The following is a 23,366-nucleotide window of genomic DNA, read 5'->3' as shown; positions in this document are numbered from 1 at the left end:
TGTTATAATGACTGTCCTAGCTTGTTTCTTTAGAACATTTGCTTGGAAAATTATTTTCCAGCCTTTTACTCTGAGGTAGTGTCTGTCTTTGTCACTGAGGAGTGCTTCCTGTGTGCAGCAAAATGCTGGGTCCTCTTTACATATCCAGTCTGCTAGTCTATGTCTTTTTATTGGGAAATTGAGTCCATTGATATTAAGAGATAATAATGATTAGTGATTGGTCTTAGAGGTGGAATTATGTTTGTGTGATTTTTTTTCTTTTGGGTTTCTTGCAAGAAGATTACTTTCTTGCTTTTTCTAGGGTATAGTTTCTCTCCTCGTGTTGGAGTTTTCCATCTATTATCCCTGTGGGGCTGGATTTGTGGAAAGATATTGTGTAAATTTGGCTTTGTCATGGAATGTTTTGGTTTCTTCACTTATGTTATTTGAGAGCTTTGCTGGATACAGTAGCCTGGGCTCTCTCTTAGGGCCTGCATGACATCTGTCCAGGATCTTCTGGTGTTTTAGTCTCTGGTGAGAAGTCTGTTATAATTATGATAGGTCTGCCTTTTTATGTTGCTTGACCTTTTCCCTTTACTGCTTTTAATATTCTTTCTTTGTTTTGTGCATTTGTTGTTTTGACTATTATGTGATGGGAGGAATTTCTTTTCTGGTCTGTCTTGGGGTTTTATTGCTGTGAACAGACACCTTAATTCATGCACGTTTTATAAAGGACAACATTTAATTAGGACTGGCTTACAGGCTCAGTGGTTCAGTCCATTATGTGGGAGCATGGCAGCATCTAGGAAGGCATAGTGCAGGAGGAGCTGTGTTACACTTCTTCACCCGAAGGAAGCCAGGAGCAGACTGAGCATCCTCAGGCAACTAGGAGGAGGGTCTCCAAGCCCACTGCCACAATGACACACTTCCTACAACAAGGGCACATCTTCTAATAATGCCACTCCCTGGGCCAAGCATGTGCAATCCATTACATGGTCCAATCTATTTGGAGTTCTGTAGGCTTCTTATATGTTTATGGACATCTCTTTCTTTAGGTTTGGTAAGTTTTCTTCTATAATTTTGTTGAAGATATTTATTGGCCCTTTAAGTTACAAATCTTCACTCTCTTATGTACCTTTTATCTTTAGGTTTGATCTCATTGTGTCCTGCATTTCCTGGATGTTTTGGGTTAGGAGCTTTTGGGTTTTACATTTTCTTTGACAGTTGTGTCAATCTGATGATGCCAAGTAGTCTTGGTTACTGTTGCTTAGATTATTTTGCTTGCCTTCTGCCATCTGGTTGTCTCTGGTGTTAGCTGGTCTTGCTGTCTCTGATAGTGGCTTGACCCTCCTGTAAGCCTGTGTGTCAGCACTCCTGGAGACTACCTTTCTCCCAGCAGAATCTGAGTACAGAGAGCTGTGTCACAGGATCAGATCTGTGTGCAGGTAGAAACTAGAAGGACCCTGTACCAGATACTTCTCCTGGGTTCCTGTGTTCTGAGGACTCCATGCAGTTTGCCCGGAGCAGAAGTGGTGGTCTTACCTCTGCTCTTAGGTTTGTCAGCGTTCCTGGAAACTACTGGCTCTCAGCTCTGTCTTTTCTACAACTATTTTTTCCAAAGATTGAGAGCTCTGGACTTTATGGATGGGGTCCCTAAGTGATGAGACGCAATGTCAAGATAGAGTGAAGATATAAGAAGCCAAGGAAGACTGAGTGAATGTGTAAGAGTAGATAAGGTACTGGATTGTTTGATGTGGGCACAGCCACATTAAGCATCCATGCCTTAGACACATGAAGATGGTACAGTGTTCCCCTTACTTATGCGTGAGGTTCTGAGGAATGACAAACCCTCCCTCTGGTCCAAGTGTGAATATTTACCACGTGTGTAATTACAAGTGTTTGTGAATGATGGGTAGAAATAGTGACTGCAGCTTCCCCCTTCAGGAAAGTCTGAGGTTGTTCACCTATAGGAAACTCCTACTGTGACTATCTTTCCCCTTGTGTTCTACCTAGTACAAAGGTTCTGGGTTGTTGACTAGTAGGTATGCTCCACTAGAGGGGCTGTATTCCAAATGATTCCAGACTTTTTCTAAGTGCATCTATTCTTTCACATCCTCACTTGCTCAACTTGTCTTAAATAGAGACAAGTTGTTTACTCAAACAACTGATTGGTGTTAGTTCCAAAGCAGACACCTCCTACCTCAAGTAGCTGCTGTCGAATAAAACAAACAAACAAACAAACAAACAACAGCAACAACAACAACAACAACAACAACAACAACACCCACCAAAAACCCCACTAAATGTAGCGTTCCCCAGAATTCTTGTGAAGGAGGTTTTGTTTGTCAGGAGTCAGGATAAGCCATTAATTCCCTGTCTTCCCCTAATTGTCAGCTACCTAAGGCAACAGACATCTAGTTCCTGATTAACTCAAACAGCGTGCAACAGATCAAAGCCCCTGTGCTAAATCCCAGGATGTTCTGGCTTGTCCAGCCTCACTCAGCTAACTGACAAGGTTTTTCCTGCCAGCCACTATTTTCTTCCTACACCCTTGAGAGATAAACCAGAAGTTCTCAGGCCCAAATAAACTGTCTCTCTAATTATAGAGTGGTCCAGTTTGGGGGTTTCACTGTACCTGTGCTTAATTGTGAATTAATATATATGACGAGCAAACGTTTGTTTGGTAAACACTTTTAACTGCGTAAAATCTAAAACATTGCCTAGAAGGTGTTAGGTATTTAATTTTCCATTTGCTCAATAAACAAATTATTCAAACTTGGGCAGAACATAGAGTATATAATTGTATTGACAATATATTTGGCCATACTGGAAGTCTCAAACAACTTAAAACATTTCAGCCTTTTGATACCTGTTAACTTTAAAAGGACATTACTAAGACTGAGTTGCCAATACTAGGGCTATGCAATATTTCATAATCATATGCAGGCAAAGTAAGCCATAATAAACCCATAGGGACCATAGTTAAAAGAGAGGGTTTTGTGGTAGGAGTACCAGAAAAAGAGGAAAAGAAAGTAAGCAAGGAAGAAAGGATGGAAAGGAGAAAATAAAAGAAAGGAAGGGAGAGAGGAAGGTAAAAGGGAAGGATGGGAAAATGGCAGAAAAGAAGGAAGAGAAAGAGGAAAGAAATAGAAGAGGCTGGGACTGTGAAGAGATGGGATATTTCACAGAATATCATTGTGGCCGTTGATTAATAGCCCTGGGAAAGAGAATAAGAAATGTACCTAAAAATACTACCTTTGATTTAGAAAGGTTGATGGGTGAGAACAGTAAGTTATTAAAAACCAAGAATAATTTAAGAACTAATTTTACAGATAATTGATAATGAAATGATCTGATAATAGTGCAAATAAAGTACAAAGGGGTAAAGTTTGAAGAAGCTGTAATTAAGAGGATTAAGGAGACCAGCTGAAAAATAATTAACGAAATCAAGATTAATGGTAACAGAGCAGAACAAGAAACTCACTTCCTGGAGTTAAGGCAGTTTTTGGAAAAGGCCATTAGATAGGGAATTTATCCAAAATTCTATAGTGGCGACTAGAAGACCAGCACTTTGCCCTTAAAGTGAACTATCCTTTATCCTCTCATGAGGGTATATGGTACGTTGATTGAGAAATTATCCTTTGCTTTGTACAATATCAGGAAGTGTTATTTGTTTGCTTGTTTTATAATTAGACACGGTTTTCCAATGCTTAACTAAAAGCATGGATTGTATAGGTTTCTATCAAACCTATATAAAATATATTTCTCATTAAAAAAGTATAATTTAGACATATGGTAGATTTTAATAATATAATTAAATTACTTTGATGGAGCAAATGCTGCTTACTGTTCTTTGAAATATATCATCTTAGAGTACTTAAGTAATTGAAAGACAAAAATAGGTCATGTGTCATGTATAGTTTGCTGGACGTTTTCAGTACTATCCAGTGATCTAAGCAAGGGCATTTGAATTGGAAATCTTTATGAATGTGTATGGCTAATCATGAATATATTGATATAGCTCTAAATATCATAGTTTAGTCTATTGATATGTTTATTTTCACAAAAATTCTATCGCTTATATTCACAGATTTTGAGTAAAACATGCACTCAAATAATATAAATTTCCTTATAGACCTTGATATTCTTTAACATTTTTGATTAGAAGTTTTAATGAAACTTAAAGTTCATACAGCAGTACAAGATGTAATACAGAGATATCTTTATATAGTTCATCAGCTTTTCACTAATAGTGGGATTCTCATTAATTGCAGTATAGCGTCACATCGAGGATATTGACATTGGTGTAATGAACACATTTAATTCAGATTTTCCTGCTTTTACTATACTTGTGAATGTACACATGTATTTAGTTCTATGCAACATCACCATAGACGAAGTCTCATATACTAACCACAGTGATAAATATACTTAAAGTTCTGTCACCACGGAGACCCTTTCATTTACTTTTTCCTTTTGTTCATACATTAGTTTTTTAAAGTGCTATTCTCAGGTGTATAATTTTATTTATATATGAAGTTCAAGATAATTTTGACTAAACTCTAGTCTGTAACAGACATAAAAGAGGATTGTTTAATTGCTTTTCAGCATAAAGGAAATTATGATTTTATAACTAAGATACTATATCTTACTTAATTCTAGCTATTGACCACAAGAAGCTGCCTGCAGTTTAATACATTTGATATGAGAGACGCCAGCCACCGGCGGCTCTAGCCCCTCTAAGCAGAGCGCAGCACGAAGCCGCCCAGGGCTGTGGAGACCACCCTGGCCCTCTGCCCTCGCTCCCGCCGGGGCCAGGTCTTCCTGGTTGCTGCCTCTACAGAGAGCCCCTGGGCAGCACCCCACGAGCGAACCTGAGCCTCGGGACCACAGGTGAGACCAAATTTTCTGCTGCAAGAAAGCTGCCTGGTGAGCTTGGGACACACGGAAGCAGAATTTCTCTAGGACTGGGCACGTTCTGTGTATACCGGAAGTCCCACACCCGCGGATCCCGGCCCACAGCAGCTCTCTGCTCCCAGACCCGGTGAGAGAGAGACCCAACCGCCTGGTCAGGTGGGCACTCCTGAGGCTGCACAGCGGAAGAGACCACCAACACTGCTCACCCCTGCCCACATCCCTGGCCCAAGAGGAAACTGTATAAGGCCTCTGGGTTCCTGTAGGGGAGGGCCCAGGAGCGGCAGGACCCCTGCCAGAGACACCGATGGACCCTGAAGGAAACAGACCGGATAAACAGTTCTCTGCACCCAAATCCCGTGGGAGGGAGAGCTAAACCTTCAGAGAGGCAGACAAGCCTGGGAAACCAGAAGAGACTGCTCCCTGCACACATATCTCGGACGCCAGATGAAAAAGCCAAAGACCATCAGGAACCCTGGTGCACTGAAGCTCCCGGAAGGGGCGGCACAGGTCTTCCTGGTTGCTGCCACTGCAGAGAGCCCCTGGGCAGCACCCCACGAGCGAACTTGAGCCTCGGGACCACAGGTAAGACCAAATTTTCTGCTGCAAGAAAGCTGCCTGGTGAACTCAAGACACAGGCCCACAGGAACAGCTGAAGACCTGTAGAGAGGAAAAACTACACGCCCGAAAGCAGAACACTCTGTCCCCATAACTGACTGAAAGAGAGGAAAACAGGTCTACAGCACTCCTGACACACAGGCTTATAGGACAGTCTAGCCACTGTCAGAAATAGCAGAACAAAGTAACACTAGAGATAATCTGATGGCGAGAGGCAAGCGCAGGAACCCAAGCAACAGAAACCAAGACTACATGCCATCATCGGAGCACAATTCTCCCACCAAAACAAACATGGAATATCCAAACACACCAGAAAAGCAAGATCTAGTTTCAAAATCATATTTGATCATGATGCTGGAGGACTTCAAGAAAGACATGAACACACTTAGGGAAACACAGGAAAACATTAATAAAAAGTAGAAGCCTACAGAGAGGAATCACAAAAATCCCTGAAAGAATTCCAGGAAAACACAATCAAACAGTTGAAGGAATTAAAAATGGAAATAGAAGCAATCAAGAAAGAACACATGGAAACAACCCTGGATATAGAAAACCAAAAGAATAGACAAGGAGCTGTAGATACAAGCTTCACCAACAGAATACAAGAGATGGAAGAGAGAATCTCAGGAGCAGAAGATTCCATAGAAATCATTGACTCAACTGTCAAAGATAATGTAAAGCGGAAAAAGCTACTGGTCCAAAACATACAGGAAATCCAGGACTCAATGAGAAGATCAAACCTAAGGATAATAGGTATAGAAGAGAGTGAAGACTCCCAGCTCAAAGGACCAGTAAATATCTTCAACAAAATCATAGAAGAAAACTTCCCTAACCTAAAAAAAGAGATACCCATAGACATACAAGAAGCCTACAGAACTCCAAATAGATTGGACCAGAAAAGAAACACCTCCCGTCACATAATTGTCAAAACACCAAACGCACAAAATAAAGAAAGAATATTAAAAGCAGTAAGGGAAAAAAGTCAAGTAACATATAAAGGGAGACCTATCAGAAGCACACCAGACTTCTCGCCAGAAACTATGAAGGCCAGAAGATCCTGGACTGATGTCATACAGACCCTAAGAGAACACAAATGCCAGCCCAGGTTACTGTATCCAGCAAAACTCTCAATTAACATTGATGGAGAAACCAAGATATTCCATGACAAAACCAAATTTACACAATATCTTTCTACAAATCCAGCACTACAAAGGATAATACATGGTAAAGCCCAACATAAGGAGGCAAGCTATACCCTAGAAGAAGCAAGAAACTAATCGTCTTGGCAACAAAACAAAGAGAATGAAAGCACACAAACATAACCTCACATCCAAATATGAATATAACGGGAAGCAATAATCACTATTCCTTAATATCTCTCAATATCAATGGCCTCAACTCCCCAATAAAAAGACATAGATTAACAAACTGGATACACAACGAGGACCCTGCATTCTGCTGCCTACAGGAAACACACCTCAGAGACAAAGACAGACACTACCTCAGAGTGAAAGGCTGGAAAACAACTTTCCAAGCAAATGGTCAGAAGAAGCAAGCTGGAGTAGCCATTCTAATATCAAATAAAATCAATTTTCAACTAAAAGTCATCAAAAAAGATAAGGAAGGACACTTCATATTCATCAAAGGAAAAATCCACCAAGATGAACTCTCAATCCTAAATATCTATGCCCCAAATACAAGGGCACCTACATACGTAAAAGAAACCTTACTAAAGCTCAAAACACACATTGCACCTCACACAATAATAGTGGGAGATTTCAACACCCCACTCTCATCAAGGGACAGATCATGGAAACAGAAATTAAACAGAGATGTCGACAGACTAAGAGAAGTCATGAGCCAAGTGGACTTAACGGATATTTATAGAACATTCTATCCTAAAGCAAAAGGATATACCTTCTTCTCAGCTCCTCGTGACACTTTCTCCAAAATTGACCATATAATTGGTCAAAAAACGGGCCTCAACAGGTACAGAAAGATAGAAATAATCCCATGCGTGCTATCGGACCACCACGGCCTAAAACTGGTCTTCAATAACAATCAAGGAAGAATGCCCACATATACGTGGAAATTGAACAATGCTCTACTCAATGATAACCTGGTCAAGGAAGAAATAAAGAAAGTAATTAAAAACTTTTTAGAATTTAATGAAAATCAAGATACAACATACTCAAACTTATGGGACACAATGAAAGCTGTGCTAAGAGGAAAACTCATAGCGCTGAGTGCCTGCAGAAAGAAACAGGAAAGAGCATATGTCAGCAGCTTGACAGCACACCTAAAAGCTCTAGAACAAAAAGAAGCAAATACACCCAGGAGGAGTAGCAGGCAGTAAATAATCAAACTCAGAGCTGAAATCAACCAAGTAGAAACAAAAAGGACCATAGAAAGAATCAACAGAACCAAAAGTTGGTTCTTTGAGAAAATCAACAAGATAGATAAACCCTTAGCCAGACTAACGAGAGGACACAGAGAGTGCGTCCAAATTAACAAAATCAGAAATGAAAAGGGAGACATAACTACAGATTCAGAGGAAATTCAAAAAGTCATGAGATCTTACCATAAAAACCTATATTCAACAAAATTTGAAAATCTTCAGGAAATGGACAATTTCCTAGACAGATACCAGGTATCGAAGTTAAATCAGGAACAGATAAACCAGTTAAACAACCCCATAACTCCTAAGGAAATAGAAGCAGTCATTAAAGGTCTCCCAACCAAAAAGAGCCCAGGTCCAGACGGGTTAATGCAGAATTCTATCAAACCTTCATAGAAGACCTCATACCAATATTATCCAAACTATTCCACAAAATTGAAACAGATGGAGCCCTACCGAATTCCTTCTACGAAGCCACAATTACTCTTATACCTAAACCACACAAAGACACAACAAAGAAAGAGAACTTCAGACCAATTTCCCTTATGAATATTGACGCAAAAATACTCAATAAAATTCTGGCAAAACGAATTCAAGAGCACATCAAAACAATCATCCACCATGATCAAGTAGGCTTCATCCCAGGCATGCAGGGATGGTTTAATATATGGAAAACCATCAACGTGATCCATTATATAAACAAACTGAAAGAACAGAACCACATGATCATTTCATTAGATGCTGAGAAAGCATTTGACAAAATTCAACACCCCTTCATGATAAAAGTCCTGAAAAGAATAGGAATTCAAGGCCCATACCTAAACATAGTAAAAGCCATATACAGCAAACCAGTTGCTAACATTAAACTAAATGGAGAGAAACTTGAAGCAATCCCACTAAAATCAGGGACTAGACAAGGCTGCCCACTCTCCCCCTACTTACTCAATATAGTTCTTGAAGTTCTAGCCAGAGCAATCAGACAACAAAAGGAGATCAAAGGGATACAGATCGGAAAAGAAGAGGTCAAAATATCACTATTTGCAGATGACATGATAGTATATTTAAGTGATCCCAAAAGTTCCACCAGAGAACTACTAAAGCTGATAAACAAATTCAGCAAAGTGGCTGGGTATAAAATTAACTCAAATAAATCAGTTGCCTTCCTCTATACAAAAGAGAAACAAGCCGAGAAAGAAATTAGGGAAACGACACCCTTCATAATAGACCCAAATAATATAAAGTACCTCGGTGTGACTTTAACCAAGAAAGTAAAAGATCTGTACAATAAGAACTTCAAGACACTGAGGAAAGAAATTGAAGAAGACCTCAGAAGATGGAAAGATCTCCCATGCTCATGGATTGGCAGGATTAATATAGTAAAAATGGCCATTTTACCAAAAGCAATCTACAGATTCAATGCAATCCCCATCAAAATACCAATCCAATTCTTCAAATAGTTAGACAGAACAATTTGCAAATTCATCTGGAATAACAAAAAACCCAGGATAGCTAAAGCTATCCTCAACAATAAAAGGACTTCAGGGGGAATCACTATCCCTGAACTCAAGCAGTATTACAGAGCAATAGTGATAAAAACTGCATGGTATTGGTACAGAGACAGACAGATAGACCAATGGAATAGAATTGAAGACCCAGAAATGAACCCACACACCTATGGTCACTTGATTTTTGACAAAGGAGCCAAAGCCATCCAATGGAAAAAAGATAGCATTTTCAGCAAATGGTGCTGGTTCAACTGGAGGGCACCATGTAGAAGAATGCAGATCAATCCATGCTTATCACCCTGTACAAAGCTTAAGTCCAAGTGGATCAAGGACCTCCACATCAAACCAGACACACTCAAACTAATAGAAGAAAAAGTAGGGAAACATCTGGAACACATGGGCACTGTAAAAAATTTCCTGAACAAAACACCAATGGCTTATGCTCTAAGATAAAGAATCGACAAATGGGATCTCATAAAACTGCAAAGCTTCTGTAAGGCAAAGGACACTGTGGTTAGGACAAAACGGCAACCAACAGATTGGGAAAAGATCTTTACCAATCCTACAACAGATAGAGGCCTTATATCCAAAATATACAAAGAACTCAAGAAGTTAGACCGCAGGGAAACAAATAACCCTATTAAAAAATGGGGTTCAGAGCTAAACAAAGAATTCACAGCTGAGGAATGCCGAATGGCTGAGAAACACCTAAAGAAATGTTCAACATCTTTAGTCATAAGGGAAATGCAAATCAAAACAACCCTGAGATTTCACCTCACACCAGTGCGATTGGCTAAGTTCAAAAACTCAGGTGACAGCAGATGCTGGCGAGGATGTGGAGAAAGAGGAACACTCCTCCATTGTTGGTGGGATTGCAGACTGGTAAAACCATTCTGGAAATCAGTCTGGAGGTTCCTCAGAAAATTGGACATTGAACTGCCTGAGGATCCAGCTATACCTCTCTTGGGCATATACCCAAAAGATGCCTCAACATATAAAAGAGACACGTGCTCCACTATGTTCATTGCAGCCTTATTTATAATAGCCAGAAGCTGGAAAGAACCCAGATGCCCTTCAACAGAGGAATGGATACAGAAAATGTGGTACATCTACACAATGGAATATTACTCAGCTATCAAAAACAACGAGTTTATGAAATTCGCAGGCAAATGGTTGGAACTGGAAAATATCATCCTGAGTGAGCTAACCCAATCACAGAAAGACATACATGGTATGCACTCATTGATAAGCGGCTATTAGCCCAAATGCTTGAATTACCCTAGATCCCTAGAACAAACGAAACTCAAGATGGATGATCAAAATGTGAATGCTTCACTCCTTCTTTTAATGAGGAAAAAGAATACCCTTAGCAGGGAAGGGAGAGGCAAAGATTAAAACAGAGACTGAAGGAACACCCATTCAGAGCCTGCCCCACATGTGGCCCATACATATACAGCCACCCAATTAGACAAGATGGATGAAGCAAAGAAGTGCAGACCGACAGGAGCCGGATGTAGATCGCTCCTGAGAGACACAGCCAGAATACAGCAAATACAGAGGCGAATGCCAGCAGCAAACCATTGAACTGAGAATAGGTCCCCATTGAAGGAATCAGAGAAAGAACTGGAAGAGCTTGAAGGGGCTCGAGACCCCAAAAGTACAACAATGCCAAGCAACCAGAGCTTCCAGGGACTAAGCCACTACCTAAAGACTATACATGGACTGACCCTGGACTCTGACCCCATAGGTAGCAATGAATATCCTAGTAAGAGCACCAGTGGAAGGGGAAGTCCTGGGTCCTGCTAAGACTGAACCCCCTGTGAACTAGACTGGTGGGGGGAGGGCGGCAATGGGGGGAGGGTTGGGAGGGGAACACCCATAAGGAAGGGGAGGGGTGAGGGGGATGTTTGCCGGGAAACCGGGAAAGGGAATAACACTCGAAATGTATATAAGAAATACTCAAGTTAATAAAAAAAATACATTTGATATATGGCCATTTGAAGCAAAGGAGAACATGTGTCACAGGGATCCATACTGAACCAGAATATTCCAGAATATCCAAATGGAACTCTTGTAGTATTAATCTTAAACACTGTAGAGGATTGAAGGAAACTAGGTTATATGCTCTAAGCCAGCAGAGGAAATTCTCAAGAAGAAACTTTTTTCTCTATGGTAGTCATAAAGTAGAAGCACCAAAGTAAGACAAGACCTCCCACTGAAGAGGAGGTGGCAGCTGTCAACGATCCTATTAGCAGGTGAAGAGCTACTGGGGGTTTTATTATGTTTGCTGTCGTTTATGTTTTGTGTATGTTTAAGTTTGACTATGGAGTAGTGTTCATTGCACTTTGGTCTATCGTGACAACAAAAGCTTGGTTTTCTACAAAGTTGTTTGCTTCCTTCCAACAAGACAGTGTTTGAGGACCAAAACAGCTTGGTTTCCAGGGAATGTAGAGCTCCCTCACCAGAACTGTGGTGGTACTGTTTGCTTAGATCTTACTTTATCTATAAAAATTGTTTATTATTATTATTTGTAATTATGTCTATAAGTATGTGTGTCTATGTGTAGGCATGTGCACATAAGTGCATGTGCCCACAAAGGCCAAATGAGTCAAATTGTCTTGAACTTGGAGTTATAAGTGGCTGTGTGAGCTCCCTAATGTGGGTGGAAGGAATCCAACTTGGACCCTTTGTAAGAGTAGGAACATGGTTTTAACTGCTAAGCCATCTATCCCTGTAGCCTCCAGTCATACTTCTTTTAATATCATTTATGATTTAAAATTTTATTTATTTTTGATATTTTGTATTAAACAATTTTTAGGTTTGTCATCAAAAAGATTAACAACCTCCTTTAAATTTATGAACATGGGGTGTTAGAATATGTTGGCTTTCCATATTTATGGCATACTTTTTCCTTAACACGTGTTTTTATTAGTTCATCTTTGAACATTTCATAACTAAAATTTGTCTATCTCTCAATAGAATATTTTGGTTTATGGAGGCCACATTGAATTCCAGGCCAGATAAAACATAAAAAGTTTTAGTGGATCTTCTGGTTGGCAAAGTCAGTCAGTCTCAAAAATCAAACCAAAATAAAAATAAGAATATTGTTGCTTAATAAAATGAACAGAAAGGTCTCCAGTTAAAGAGGAGGAAATGAAAAGTAACCCTGTAAGTAGAAGAATGGCTATGAAAATTATAAGGATATTATGTAATTATTAAAAATAATAAACTAGAACCCTACCACTTGACTTAGAGATGTTTCCATAATGAATTTTGAAATGTGACAAAATAAAAAACCTAAGGATATGATCCTACCTCCTAAAAATTCAATGAGTATTTATATACAGGTATAAACTTACACTGTTTATACTGTCCACCATTCTGTTCAGCCTTTAAATACTACATGATACAATGTACAGTATTTTCTACTGTGAGTGACATGTTATTTTTAGAGATCCTAGTCGAATGCTTTTCTCTAGACACAGAGCTCAGAGACTTATTTGAAATTGTCTGATATATAATGTAATATAAATTACACCCATATATGTCATCTAAGAAAGCAACAGAAGGCCCACACCCGCGGATCCTGGCCCGCAGAAGCTCTCTGCTCCCAGACCCCGTGGGAAAGAGACCTCACCGCCTGGTCAGGTAGGCACTCCTGAGGCTGCAGAGCCAAAGAGACCACCAACACTGCCCACCCCTGCCCACATCCCTGGCTCAAGAGGAAACTGTATAAGGCCTCTGGGCTCCCGTGGGGGAGGGCCCAGGAGCGGCAGGACCCCTGCCTGAGACACCTCCGGAACCTGAAGGAAACAGACCGGATAAACAGTTCTCTGCACCCAAATCCCGTGGGAGGGAGAGCTAAACCTTCAGAGAGGCAGACAAGCCTGGGAAACCAGAAGAGACTGCTCTCTGCACACACATCTCGGACGCCAGAGGAAAACACCAAAGGCCATCTGGAACCCTGGTGCACTGAAGCTCCCGGAAGGGGCGGCACAGGTCTTCCTGGTTGCTGCCGCCGCAGAGAGCCCGTGGGCAGCACCCCGTGAGCAAACTTGAGCCTCAGGACCACAGGTAAGACCAACTTGTCTGCTGCAAGAAAGCTGCCTGGTGAACTCAAGACACAGGTCCACAGGAACAGCTGAAGACCTGTAGAGAGGAAAAACTACACGCCCGAAAGCAGAACACTCTGTCCCCATAACTGACTGAAGAGAGGAAAACAGGTCTACAGCAGTCCTGACACACAGGCTTATAGGACAGTCTAGCCACTGTCAGAAATAGCAGAACAAAGTAACACTAGAGATAATCTGATGGCGAGAGGCATGCGCAGGAACCCAAGCAACAGAAACCAAGACTACATGGCATCATTGGAGCCCAATTCTCCCACCAAAACAAACATGGAATATCCAAACACACCAGAAAAGCAAGATCTAGTTTCAAAATCATATTTGATCATGATGCTGGAGGACTTCAAGAAAGACGTGAAGAACTCCCTTAGGGAAACACAGGAAAACATTAATAAACAAGTAGAAGCCTACAGAGAGGAATCGCAAAAATCCCTGAAAGAATTCCAGGAAAACACAATCAAACAGTTGAAGGAATTAAAAATGGAAATAGAAGCAATCAAGAAAGAACACATGGAAACAACCCTGGATATAGAAAACCAAAAGAATAGACAAGGAGCTGTAGATACAAGCTTCACCAACAGAATACAAGAGATGGAAGAGAGAATCTCAGGAGCAGAAGATTCCATAGAAATCATTGACTCAACTGTCAAAGATAATGTAAAGCAGAAAAAGCTACTGGTCCAAAACATACAGGAAATCCAGGACTCAATGAGAAGATCAAACCTAAGGATAATACATATAGAAGAGAGTGAAGACTCCCAGCTCAAAGGACCAGTAAATATCTTCAACAAAATCATAGAAGAAAACTTCCCCAACCTAAAAAAAGAGATACCCATAGGCATACAAGAAGCCTACAGAACTCCAAATAGATTGGACCAGAAAAGAAACACCTCCCGTCACATAATAGTCAAAACACCAAACGCACAAAATAAAGAAAGAATATTAAAAGCAGTAAGGGAAAAAGGTCAAGTAACATATAAAGGCAGACCTATCAGAATCACACCAGACTTCTCGCCAGAAACTATGAAGGCCAGAAGATCCTGGACAGATGTCATACAGACCCTAAGAGAACAAAAATGCCAGCCCAGGTTACTGTATCCTGCAAAACTCTCAATTAACATAGATGGAGAAACCAAGATATTCCATGACAAAACCAAATTTACACAATATCTTTCTACAAATCCAGCACTACAAAGGATAATACATGGTAAAACCCAACATAAGGAGGCAAGCTATATCCTAGAAGAAGCAAGAAACTAATCGTCTTGGCAACAAAACAAAGAGAATGAAAGCACACAAACATAACCTCACATCCAAATATGAATATAACGGGAAGCAATAATCACTATTCCTTAATATCTCTCAACATCAATGGCCTCAACTCCCCAATAAAAAGACATAGATTAACAAACTGGATACGCAACGAGGACCCTGCATTCTGCTGCCTACAGGAAACACACCTCAGAGACAAAGACAGACATTACCTCAGAGTGAAAGGCTGGAAAACAATTTTCCAAGCAAATGGTCAGAAGAAGCAAGCTGGAGTAGCCATTCTAATATCAAATAAAATCAATTTTCAATTAAAAGTCATCAAAAAAGATAAGGAAGGACACTTCATATTCATCAAAGGAAAAATCCACCAAGATGAACTCTCAATCCTAAATATCTATGCCCCAAATACAAGGGCACCTACATATGTAAAAGAAACCTTACTTGCATGGAGCCATATTGGGTTTGGGCCTAGCCGCTTTTTGACTGAATGGTTCAAAGTGACTAGGTAACTCTGGGCTGTTTGGTCACAGAGACTCACCCCTAAGATGACAGCATTAAGTCTTAAGATTGTTGAATGAAAGCCTCTCCCATGAATTTACAGCACAGGAGTATAACATTCAAGGGATGCCTCAGCTTGAGCAGATACCAGTTATCTCCTCAGTCAACACCCAGTGTCTCCACCACCTGACCTCATCGCCTGACTTCTTTGCCTCCAGCTATCACTGCCTATACCCTCATCTCCCCCTCCTTCATATTTCACAAAGGTCACTCCCCCTACCTGAAAGCCTTAAAAGCTGCAATGTTCATCCCAATAAATGAGACCTTGACAACAGAACTTTTGCTTGGTCTCCTTCTTCTCTCCACCCCCATTTTGGCCCATAGGTAGAAAGCCTCTTCGGGACCCTGAATAACTGGGTCCCCGCTGGCGGGGACACTTACTAAAGCTCAAAACACACATTGCACCTCACACAATAATAGTGGGAGATTTCAACACCCCACTCTCATCAATGGACAGATCATGGAAACAGAAATTAAACAGAGATGTAGACAGACTAAGAGAAGTCATGAGCCAAATGGACTTAACGGATATTTATAGAACATTCTATCCTAAAGCAAAAGGATATACCTTCTTCTCAGCTCCTCATGGTACTTTCTCCAAAATTGACCATATAATTGGTCAAAAAACGAGCCTCAACAGGTACAGAAAGATAGAAATAATCCCATGCGTGCTATCGGACCACCACGGCCTAAAACTGGTCTTCAATAACAATCAAGGAAGAATGCCCACATATACTTGGAAATTGAACAATGCTCTACTCAATGATAACCTGGTCAAGGAAGAAATAAAGAAAGAAATTAAAAACTTTTTAGAATTTAATGAAAATGAAGGTACAACATACCCAAACTTATGGGACACAATGAAAGCTGTGCTAAGAGGAAAACTCATAGCGCTGAGTGCCTGCAGAAAGAAACAGGAAAGAGCATATGTCAGCAGCTTGACAGCACACCTAAAAGCTCTAGAACAAAAAGAAGCAAATACATCCAGGAGGAATAGAAGGCAGTAAATAATCAAACTCAGAGCTGAAATCAACCAAGTAGAAACAAAAAGGACCATAGAAAGAATCAACAGAACCAAAAGTTGGTTCTTTGAGAAAATCAACAAGATAGATAAACCCTTAGCCAGACTAACGAGAGGACACAGAGAGTGCGTCCAAATTAACAAAATCAGAAATGAAAAGGAAAACATAACAACAGATTCAGAGGAAATTCAAAAAATCATCAGATCTTACTATAAAAACCTATATTCAACAAAACTTGAAAATCTTCAGGAAATGGACAATTTCCTAGACAGATACCAGTAAAATCAGGAACAGATAAACCAGTTAAACAACCCCATAACTCCTAAGGAAATAGAAGCAGTCATTAAAGGTCTCCCAACCAAAAAGAGCCCAGGTCCAGACGGGTTTAGTGCAGAATTCTATCAAACCTTCAGAGAAGACCTCATACCAATATTATCCAAACTATTCCACAAAATTGAAACAGATGGATCACTACCGAATACCTTCTACGAAGCCACAATTACTCTTATACCTAAACCACACAAAGACACAACAAAGAAAGAGAACTTCAGACCAATTTCCCTTATGAATATCGACGCAAAAATACTCAACAAAATTCTGGCAAACCGAATCCAGGAGCACATCAAAACTATCATCCACCATGACCAAGTAGGCTTCATCCCAGGCATGCAGGGATGGTTTAATATACGGAAAACCGTCAACGTGATCCATTATATAAACAAACTGAAAGAACAAAACCACATGATCATTTCATTAGACGCTGAGAAAGCATTTGACAAAATTCAACACCCCTTCATGATAAAAGTCCTGGAAAGAATAGGAATTCAAGGCCCATACCTGAACATAGTAAAAGCCATATATAGCAAACAAGTTGCTAACATTAAACTAAATGGAAAGAAACTTGAAGCAATCCCACTAAAATCAGGGACTAGACAAGGCTGCCCACTCTCTCCCTACTTATTCAATATAGTTCTTGAAGTTCTAGCCAGAGCAATCAGACAACAAAAGGAGGTCAAGGGGATACAGATCGGAAAAGAAGAAGTCAAAATATCACTATTTGCAGATGATATGATAGTATATTTAAGTGATCCCAAAAGTTCCACCAGAGAACTACTAAAGCTGATAAACAACTTCAGCAAAGTGGCTGGGTATAAGATTAACTCAAGGGTTGGGGATTTAGCTCAGTGGTAGAGCGCTTGCCTAGGAAGCACAAGGCCCTGGGTTCGGTCCCCAGCTCCGAAAAAAAAAGAACCAAAAAAAATTTAACTCAAATAAATCAGTTGCCTTCCTCTATACAAAAGAAAACAAGCCGAGAAAGAAATTAGGGAAACGACACCCTTCATAATAGACCCAAATAATATAAAGTACCTCGGTGTGACTTTAACCAAGCAAGTAAAAGATCTGTACAATAAGAACTTCAAGACACTGAAGAAGGAAATTGAAGAAGACCTCAGAAGATGGAAAGATCTCCCATGCTCATGGATTGGCAGGATTAATATAGTAAAAATGGCCACTTTACCAAAAGCAATCTACAGATTCAATGCAATCCCCATCAAAATACCAATCCAATTCTTCAAAGAGTTAGACAGAACAATTTGCAAATTCATCTGGAATAACAAAAAACCCAGGATAGCTAAAGCTATCCTCAACAATAAAAGGACTTCAGGGGGAATCACTGTCCCTGAACTCAAGCAGTATTACAGAGCAATAGTGATAAAAACTTCATGGTATTGGTACAGAGACAGACAGATAGACCAATGGAATAGAATTGAAGACCCAGAAATGAACCCACACACCTATGGTCACTTGATTTTTGACAAAGGAGCCAAAACCATCCAATGGAAAAAAGATAGCATTTTCAGCAAATGGTGCTGGTTCAACTGGAGGTCAACATGTAGAAGAATGCAGATCGATCCATGCTTATCACCCTGTACAAAGCTTAAGTCCAAGTGGATCAAGGACCTCCACATCAAACCAGACACACTCAAACTAATAGAAGAAAAACTAGGGAAGCATCTGGAACACATGGGCACTGGATTTAATTTCCTAAACAAAACACCAATGGCTTACGCTCTAAGATCAAGAATCGACAAATGGGATCTCATAAAACTGCAAAGCTTCTGTAAGGCAAAGGACACTGTGGTTAGGACAAAACGGCAACCAACAGATTGGGAAAAGATCTTTACCAATCCTACAACAGATAGAGGCCTTATATCCAAAATATACAAAGAACTCAAGAAGTTAGACCGCAGGGAAACAAATAACCCTATTAAAAAATGGGGTTCAGAGCTAAACAAAGAATTCACAGCTGAGGAATGCCGAATGGCTGAGAAACACCTAAAGAAATGTTCAACATCTTTAGTCATAAGGGAAATGCAAATCAAAACAACCCTGAGATTTCACCTCACACCAGTGAGAATGGCTAAGATCAAAAACTCAGGTGACAACAGATGCTGGCGAGGATGTGGAGGAAGAGGAACACTCCTTCATTGTTGGTGGGATTGCAAACTGGTACAACCATTCTGGAAATCAGTCTGGAGGATCCTCAGAAAATTGGACATTGAACTGCCTGAGGATCCAGCTATACCTCTCTTGGGCATATACCCAAAAGATGCCCCAACATATAAAAAAGACACGTGCTCCACTATGTTCATTGCAGCCTTATTTATAATAGCCAGAAACTGGAAAGAACCCAGATGCCCTTCAACAGAGGAATGGATACAGAAAATGTGGTACATCTACACAATGGAATATTACTCAGCTATCAAAAACAACGACTTTATGAAATTCGTAGGCAAATGGTTGGAACTGGAAAACATCATCCTGAGTGAGCTAACCCAATCACAGAAAGACATACATGGTAGGCACTCATTGATAAGTGGCTATTAGCCCAAATGCTTGAATTACCCTAGATGCCTAGAACAAATGAAACTCAAGACGGATGATCAAAATGTGAATTCTTCACTCCTTCTTTAAAAGGGGAACAAGAATACCCTTGGCAGGGAAGAGAGAGGCAAAGATTAAAACAGAGACTGAAGGAACACCCATTCAGAGTCTGCCCCATATGTGGCCCATACATATACAGCCACCCAATTAGACAAGATGGATGAAGCAAAGAAGTTCAGACGGACAGGAGCCGGATGTACATCGCTCCTGAGAGACACAGCCAGAATACAGCAAATACAGAGGCGAATGCCAGCAGCAAACCACTGAACTGAGAATAGGACCCCCGTTGAAGGAATCAGAGAAAGAACTGGAAGAGCTTGAAGGGGCTCGAGACCCCATATGTACAACAATGCCAAGCAACCATAGCTTCCAGGGACTAAGCCACTACCTAAAGACTATACATGGACTGACCCTGGACTCTGACCTCATAGGTAGCAATGAATATCCTAGTAAGTGCACCAGTGGAAGGGGAAACCCTGGTTACTGCTAAGACTGAACCCCCTGTGAACTAGACTGGTGGGGGGAGGGCGGCAATGGGGGGAGGGTTGGGAGGGGAACACCCATAAGGAAGGGGAGGGGTGAGGGGGATGTTTGCCGGGAAACCGGGAAAGGGAATAACACTCGAAATGTATATAAGAAATACTCAAGTTAATAAAAAAAAAAAAGAAAGCAACAGAAGGAGCTGGAGAGATGACTCAGTGGTTAAGAACACTGACTGCTCCTGAGGTCCTGAGTTCAATTCCCAGCAATTACATGGTGGCTCACAACCATCTGTAATGGGCTCTGATGCTCCCTTTTGGTGTGTGTGAAGACAGCGACATTGTACTTATGTATAATAAATGAATAAAAGAGTTTTTTTTTAGAAAAACAACAGAAAGGACACACAAAGTACAGTCAAAGCCAACATAAAGAAGGATGTGCCGTCAGTATAATAATATGGGTGGATTGGAGGACACTAAGAGTGCATGTCTGTTGTAGAGCAGTGCGTGTCTTCACTGGGATATTGTGTTTAAAACAGACACACAAAACCAGAGTAAAGTGGCTAGGGCTGGAGGAATAAAAGGACGTGAGTATAAAGAGTCATGGAAGCAAGGCGAGAAGTTTTACAGATGTGCAGCAGTTGTAATGAGAGTCTGCAATGCTGTATTCTATGCTTAAAGCTACAGGAGTGTAGATTTTATGTTATGACCACAATAAAGGAAAAACTGTAAAATCTAAAGTAGTAACATCAAAAACTTAACAATAAATGATTATGGCCACAGTAGAATAGTGAATATTTGATAGTAAAATGGATCAAAAAAATGGGTTACAACTTGTTATGCTTCATTTCAGTTGTCAACCTGGAAGAAGCAGGAATGAGCTGGGATGGATTCTTGGTGCAGGATCATATGGTGGATCAGAGTGGCCCTCCTGAAAGTGAGCAGCACCATTTCATGGCCTGGGTGGGCCCAGCACTAACTGAGCTGAGCAGAAGGATTTGTCACTTTCTGGTTTCTAACAGCAGATGTAACATGTCCAGATTCTTCAGACTCCTGCCGCTGTGAGTTCCCTGTCATGATGGACTATCACTTGATATTGTGAGCCAAAATAAATCCTTCCTCCCTTAAAGTGCTGATGTTAGAGTATTTTATTATAGCAACTGGTAAAGAAACTAAGACACTGTTTCATGTTTGCAATTCTATGGATTAAAATTATGAATCATTTTAATATCAGGAGACTGAGTGTTTAAGTTCCGTGGTTCAACATTAAAACACAAACATAAAACAAAGCATGCAATAAAATACAAATTTATATCCATATATAATCTCTGTATAAAATTGAAAGTTATGTATGATACTTAGCATTGATTCCATTAGTTCTTCAGAAGATGACTTTTAACAAATGCCTGGTTGGCAATGAGCACAATGAACTAGTCAATGGATTCCTTGCCAATCCTGTTTCTACCACCTGTGACAGAAATTACATGTGAATCAGGTTCTCTTCTTAAATATCAATATTTCAATTGCCAACAAGCAAATTCTGGAATGTAGAGTACATGTAAGGAAGTGTGGGAGGAGCTCACTCAGACACTGTCTGTAAGTCATGGCACTCCATATGAGACCTATGTTTATATGGATAATGAAACTTTGTCTGAAAGTGAAATATTTCTAATCATATTTGCACTAGTTTTACAAATCTGTATGAACCAATCAGCTAATTGATTTTTCAACTGTGTATTTTGATGCAGCAAATATTTGGCTTGTTTTCCCTCAATGACACCCTCCTCGCTTCTCATTTTAGACTATATACACTAATAATCTGCTACCTAGAGAGCAGTTTCTATCAGTTAGCTCCTGGGCAGACAATCATTGAAATGTGCCGCCTGTGGGGGACTAGCCTAATACTGTAGGTGCTTTAACAAAAGGTGCAGCATGAAATGAGAAAACACAGAAAGAAAATAATCTCTTTCTTATCCAGACGCCAATTTCCACAGTATTTATTAAATGTCAAGGATTCTTTCTTGCACTGTAGGGTCAGCACGAGTCTAACGAAAAATGTCCCAGGAGTCTTGCAGGAAACAGAGAGATCTCCCCGGGTGAAGAATGAAAACAACATTTAGAAATGCTCTCTAATTTGTTTCCTAAAATCTATTACCCCATGGGAAATAAAAACTTTCCAATAAAATAATAGAAGTCTGCTGTTTCCTGTCAAAGATGGCCTAAATAGCCAGTATCAGAATAAAGGTAATGGAATCCAGGAAAGAATTTGTACCCAGAGATCCATAGTTGATATAATGTCTCCAATCGGTGGAAGTCACTTCTGTCTTAGTGAACCTGAAATACCTTTGGCAATGTGAATTAAAAACTTAAGAACTCAGGCTTCAAACGTTCTTGGACCCTGGAAGGGAAGTTAAAGGACGCGGAGAAGGGGCCTCTCCCCACCTCCCTGTCATTCCAGAGGAGTATGTCTGCTGATGACGACCTACAGGAGCCATCCAGAGGTCCCCAGAGGAAATCTCTGTATGAAAGCTTTGTGTCTTCTAGTGATCAGCTTCAGGAACTGAGACAAGATGGAAAAGAAGCAGAAGCTGATGATGGCCCACCTTGGGGCGTTGACTGGAGCTATGAAGAAATTAGTGGTGCCAGATCCTCAGCCTTCCCTCCCTGAGTTGCAACCAGGATTGAAGGCATGACCACAGCTGAGTTAGGGACCGGAACAATGAGCAAGACAGAGACCTGGATCAAGACAGAAAACAGGACAAAGCCAAAGACAGAGACCGGGAGCAGGATCGACCTAGAGGGTCCTTTCCACAGGTCAGACTCATTCCCCGAATGGAGGCTCCTTGGAAGGGGAACACTGTATGTGTATGGAGAGGACATGACACTCACCCTCCTCACCCTCTCTCCCTTTGGAAATATCATCGACCTATCCGTGGATCCACCCTGAAACTGTGCCTTAGTCACCTATAAGAAGACAGATTCTGCAGATAAAGTTGTTGCTGAGCTTAATAGGACCCAAGTAGAATCTGTGCAGGTCAAAGTCAACATAGCCTGAAAACAGACCATGCTGGACGCTGCTACTGGCAAATATGTCTGGGGCTCCCTTGCTGTCCAGAACAGCCCTAAGGGTTGCCACCAGGACAAGAGGATCCAGATTTTGTATAGTGATGATCTATAAGAAACCTTGTGGATGGCTTGTAGTTCATGAAACTGCATTCCTTATGCCTCATATGCCCCCAAGCTAGTTTCAGTAAAATCCTGGGATAGAAACTTTTCACATCTGTCAGCCTTTAGTCTTTCAACACTTGGGATTGGAGTTAAGGCTTCAACGGCAGCTGTCAATATTGATGCTAACCAGGGCACGCCCCTACTCCCTTACCCCAAAAAGGTGTGAAACACACACAAATAAATAAATACACAAAACGATTGTGGTGTTTTTTCTCTCTGAAAATAAACAAACATAAAAGTCTAACATTAATAGACTCAAATGTTTTCATTTTCAATAATGTCTTCTCATAAATAGTGTGTATGAAAAAAGAATATATTGT

At 40.5% G+C, this 23,366-nt stretch overlaps 1 pseudogene; it reads left to right on the top strand.

The window, feature by feature from the left end:
- Positions 1-22,996, top strand: part of Nelfe-ps1 (negative elongation factor complex member E, pseudogene 1) — a 51,744-nt pseudogene extending 28,748 nt beyond the window's left edge.
- The last annotated feature ends 370 nt before the right edge of the window (positions 22,997-23,366 follow it).

Source organism: Rattus norvegicus, chromosome 9 (genome assembly GCF_021556685.1).
Source record: "Rattus norvegicus strain SHRSP/BbbUtx chromosome 9, alternate assembly SHRSP_T2T, whole genome shotgun sequence".
Classification (NCBI taxonomy): domain Eukaryota; kingdom Metazoa; phylum Chordata; class Mammalia; order Rodentia; family Muridae; genus Rattus; species Rattus norvegicus.
Note: the sequence above shows the minus strand (reverse complement) of the source record. Positions and strands in the feature narration are given on the sequence as shown.